Below are 5,402 nucleotides of genomic sequence, written 5' to 3' on the forward strand. Positions count from 1 at the left end.
TCTCGTTCCAGCTCCTCTATTCGTGGTTGCAGATCATGAGCATACCAATCTGCAAATTTTTTCAATTCTTAATTTTCTTGCTTTAGCCTTTTATTCTCACTATCCTTATTAGCAAGCTTCTGTCGTAACTCAAATATTTGCATATTAAGATGATCAATCTCACTCACCCTCGCCATTAACCTCTGAAACATGATCGTAACAGAGGCAGTATATTGACTACTGAGCATTCTTGATTCTGCAATAATCTCAGAATCAGCCTTACTAGAAAAACGGTTCACTGCTCCTATCATGGTATTGACGGCCTCAGGAGAGAAGATTGATGATTGATACGTCAAGGGTTCCTGATTCAAGTCTGAAATATTAGTAGAAGAGAATTGCTCAGCCATTCTATCGTTGTGGAAAAATAGAACTCAGGTCAAGAAGCGATTATTTTTTTGGCATCCGATAGATGAAAATGATTATTTTTTTATAGCAACTCAGAGCCTTCAATCACGTTTGTCAACAATATCAGGCGATTGTTTAAATCTTCAGCCGCACTAAATTCATAGAGTTAGGCCTCGAGACTTTGCAGCATTTGTCGGGTCATGGACGACTCCTTTTTCAACTATCTACAGTGATTATTAAACGTATAATTTTCTTCAGTTCATTTACTTGCTGCCGATCCTTTTTAATGATGCCAAAAAGGGGAGAAGTTTTAGACTAGAACATTAACATTGTTTAAATTGCTAAACTTGTTATATATGCTTGGAATTATATTTATACTTTTGCTTAAAAAACTAACGCATATTTTCAGGGGAAGCTTAAGTATTAATACAGGTTTCAAGTTCTATTAAGTATTTGTCATCATCAAAAAGGGGGAGATTGTTGAACCCAAGGTTTCAAGTTTCATGTGATTATAAATCTACACATAGATTTTGATGATAACAAATGAATTCAAAGAATAAAGGAGTTTCAAGTTCAAGTTGTTCACACGATGAAATCAAACACATCAAAGAACCAAGTATGAGCAAGAAGGAAATAAGTTCACATTAAAGTCATAGAGTAATGTTGTAAATCTCTTAAAATTCGAAATTAGGATTAATGCTCAAAATTAATATTTTATCATAAATCATTAAAATACATTTTCCACATGTGCATGAATTTTTTTGAAAATTAAATTTGAAAATTTTGAAAGATGATTGATTGTCATCTTTTACATGTGCATGCCTTGATTAAAGGGTTGAATTTTGAAAATATTAAAGATGATTGATTGTCATCTTTCACATGTGCATGTTTTATTTGAATATTTTCAAAAGTAATTGATACTTTTTTAGACTTATACAAAAGGTAGATGATTTTGTTTGAAAAATTTGAAAAGTAAAGTGTGCTCATTTTGTCATCTACAAAAAGTAAAAGATTAGGTTTGAATTTTTTGAAAAGGAAAGTGTGCTCCTTTTGTCATATGCAAAAAGTAAAAGATTAGGTTTGAATTTTTTGGAAAGGAAAGTGTGTTCATTTTGTCATATGCCAAAAGTAAAAAATTAGGTTTGATTTTTTTGAAAAAAATGAATGATGTTGTCTTTGACAATTGAAAAAGAAGAACCTTTTATTTGAATTTTTTGAAAAAGTGAATGATGTTGTCTTTGACATGTGAATCTTTTTAAATTTGAATATGAAGTCTCATATGCCTATACATAGATCATTTGAGAGCTTCACATTCACAACACCAAGAGCATACAATATTCATTCAAAGCTTTCGTTCTCTCTTCTCTAAGCATTGAGTCTTAATCCTTGTTCATTTTGAGAGATATAGTTTGCGCTGTATTGTTCTTATTTCACTCATTGAGGAGTGTTTTCTGATAACTTACCCACTATCAGCTCTTGTATCAGAAAAATGGTATGTATAACTCTTGTGTGTGTAGAAAGTATTCTATACGGGGAATAGTTGAATCACTATGTGTAAGGTGATTGCAAGTGTAGAGGGTGTTCTACACGGATCCTTTGTAGTGGTGTTGTTCAAAGGTGTAATAGGTTTCTATCTCCACCTGAAGGAGGTTGAATAGTGAATTTGGGAATCCTCAAGGGGTAGCTTGAGGCGAGGACGTAGGCAGTGGGGCCGAACCTCGTTAAAATACTGAGTTTGCTTCTCTCTTACCCTTACTCTTTATATTTATTGTTATTTCATATTTTGTTTATATTTTATATTATATATTTGATTTATAATTGTTATTTTTTTTAATACAACTCAATTCACTTCCCTCTTGTGTTAGTCATCTGGGCAACAACTTGCTTCATGATTTCTAGTCTTGTTATGAAATTTTAGCGTTCCTTGTATAAACTCGCCAAGATTCACACTGTAACATTGTTATATAAGGAATACAATACACCTCTCTATATGACTTCTTCACATAGTACCACAGACAATTGGCCTCGAAAAGTAAAAACAGTAATACTACATGAGTACTCTTCTAAGGACAATATATATCTTTGTTGCTTGATGCCTGACAAATCCCATAGTCTTTAGTTTTAAAGCTAACATACATAGAGAGACTATATATATATATATATATATATATATATAAATCCATACACGTTGCATCACTTCTAACTAATGTTAACTTTGGTCCTATCCAGTAGCCTTGAGCTCGGGGAATTGAACAGATTCTGAGTATATATATTTCTTTAGTCCAGTTAGATGGAGGAGCCTCTTGGTAGGTGTGTCTCTTTCCAAATCTAATCCAGGTCTGGGGAGTAGCAACCAGTACTCCAGTATCTTAGGGTAGAACACCTTCCAAAAATATGTCACCCTCGTCCAAGCTGGTTCTGTCAAGTGTTTCTCTCTACGGCAAGCGCCTTTCATAATTGCTTTGGCGCACTTTCCAACGGGCTCTATTGGCATTATACTCACTAAAATCTAATACCAATGGCATTGATTGAGTTAAGTATATATTTATTATCCAAACCGCATGCAATAACATGCATGACCATTATGTTGCAGATAGAATGCCGAGAAGCTTACATCTCTCATTTCTTGATCAAGTACCATCCGACCTTGCTTTGATAGGAACTTCCCTTGTGTCATTTCTGACTCGATCAACCCTAGATTCACAATTTTTATGCCAATGTCTTCCCCAAGTTCAACTCTCAATGTCTCGAAGAAGCTTTGGACTGCTGTTTTGCTTGCTTGGGTTGATGTCAATCTCAATGCAGTAAGAAAACTCAATAAAAATATGCACAAAAAAACAAAAGGGAATAATACTGAGAAAAGAATGCCGACGAGATTAATTTTTAATTACATAATAGAAGCTTAGCCTTGGTGTTGGTAACCATGTTGTAGAGGAAGCAATGGTTACAATCTTCCCTTTGTTCCTTTTAAGGTGTGGAATAGTGAAATAGGTAGCATATATTGCACCCCAGAAGTTTACATTTTGACAAAACATAGCACACAATTAAGTATTTTTGTTGTGATTAATATCATTTCATATGTCCATCTCTCTTACTTAAATTTGGGAGTCTCGAACAATGGACAAGAATTTGAAAGTATTTTTGTCATCCTAGGTATACATTTTTTGCTAAAGGTCGGATACAGTAAAAAGTCATTCAATAGGTACTTGCAATGAATGTCAATGAAGTATTTCCAGGAAATTGCATCGGAATTTCAGTTTTGATCTTGCTAATCTCATTCAATATAACTTGGGTCGCAGTCTTTTACAATTTTTTTTTCCTTTCACATAATAAAATTAAGTCTAATTAGGTATATAAAAAAGCAAGAGAAGAGAGTCATGTCGAAAATCTACATAATTACCATAGCTATTCAAAGATTAGCAATATCGGGGGCGTGCTCAAAGATGCAGACCGGAGTTATTCCGGCATGGTTTACCAGATGATCTACTACTATAAAAATTCACATAATATTATTTTCAAAATATCTCGACGAGAAAAACAAATTAAAAAGGTAGTATCATTTTCGTTTAATTTTTTTCTTACACTGCCCAAAGTGCTCGACTGTTTCATCAACAAAGCGCTTACAATCTTCAACCTTAGAGACATCTGCAGGGATGACGATAACTTCAGGGGAGCCAAGCTGATAGGTCGTGCTGGCGACTTCTCTGAGACGGTTCTCTCTTCGTGTTATGAGGGCTAGACAAGCTCCCCTCCTTGCATACTCATACGCAAGATGCTTTAAAACCACAATATATAAATTATATATATACATATATACCTGAAAAAAAAAAAAGGAAAAAAAATATAGAGGTATTAAACGAGTTGGGGGTATAGCTTGGTGCAAACTCTCCAATTCCAAAGGATGCCCCGGTGATGAGTATTACTTTTCCTGCCACATCTTCACTGAATATGGATTTTATGGTGGAAATGAGAAGCTTGAAGAACAAATAGGTTGATAGAAAGAAGAGTAACATGGTTAGGCCTATGGGAGGGACTATAATGTTCATCAGTTTGTGAACGAGATCCATGGCTTCTAGCTTGATTATCTAGAATGTTATCAGAGAGAGGAGTTTCAAGTGATATATATTTGATTTTCTACATGCATGGAAGTGAAAGTGTTGGGGACTTCGATCTAGTCCCCAAACATTAGGGGTCCAAGGGTCTCGCGTTGCCTTATGATGACCGAATGTTCCTCATTGTCTTACTTGCTCTCGGCTGGGATATGGCAATGAAGGGTTCCTAGGTTAATGAAGGTATGGTGTTTAGTGATAGATTTTATGATGATAATGAGCTCGGGTGATCTAAGTGGTGAGTTTGTGTGTTTGATGCAATATGGAACGACTTGATGGTTGCCCTTGATGTTGGCCCCACTTGGATGATACTTAGTGTTGGTAGGGTGAAGTGTAGCTAGGGTTTTGAGTGGTGGCTAAAGGGGATTATGAAATTGGGAAGTGGTGTATTAGGGTTGGAGTCTAAAATGGGTTACTAGGGTTTGGAAGGTGTTTGAAAGAGTCTAGGTTTGCTCATTGACTTTAGGGATTAGCTAAGGTAAGATGAAGAATGTAAGATTTGAATATGGTAAGCGGATGAAGTTGGATGGTGTTTGAATTAGTCTAGTGTTGTTCTTAAAGTGTAGGGATTTGGAGATGGAAGATAGAGTTTGTATGATGGGTAGGTGGCTAGGGTTTGATCCTAAATGATAAGATCGATGGGAATTTTTTACAACTTGGAGTTTGATTAAGGTAATAGATGTATTTTGAATTTGGATGGATTGGAAGATGGAAGATGAATTCCTAAAAGGCAGGAAATGAATTAGGGATTAGGGTTTTTCGGCTAAGGCAAGAATGGAGTGAGTGAGGGATTTAAAGTTTGAGTGATTCTAGGGTAGTTCCTAGAATGAAGGGATTTGATATGGTAAGATGGGATGGAGGAATAAGGTGATTGAGAAATTTTAAGATGTCTCCTAGAATTTAGGGATC

The 5,402-nt window shown here is 35.2% G+C and overlaps 1 pseudogene; it reads right to left on the reverse strand.

The window, feature by feature from the left end:
• Positions 1-2,605: 2,605 nt before the first annotated feature.
• On the reverse strand, positions 2,606-4,451 carry LOC122281262 (annotated as a pseudogene).
• Between the last annotated feature and the right edge of the window lie 951 nt (positions 4,452-5,402).

Source organism: Carya illinoinensis, chromosome 11 (genome assembly GCF_018687715.1).
Source record: "Carya illinoinensis cultivar Pawnee chromosome 11, C.illinoinensisPawnee_v1, whole genome shotgun sequence".
Classification (NCBI taxonomy): domain Eukaryota; kingdom Viridiplantae; phylum Streptophyta; class Magnoliopsida; order Fagales; family Juglandaceae; genus Carya; species Carya illinoinensis.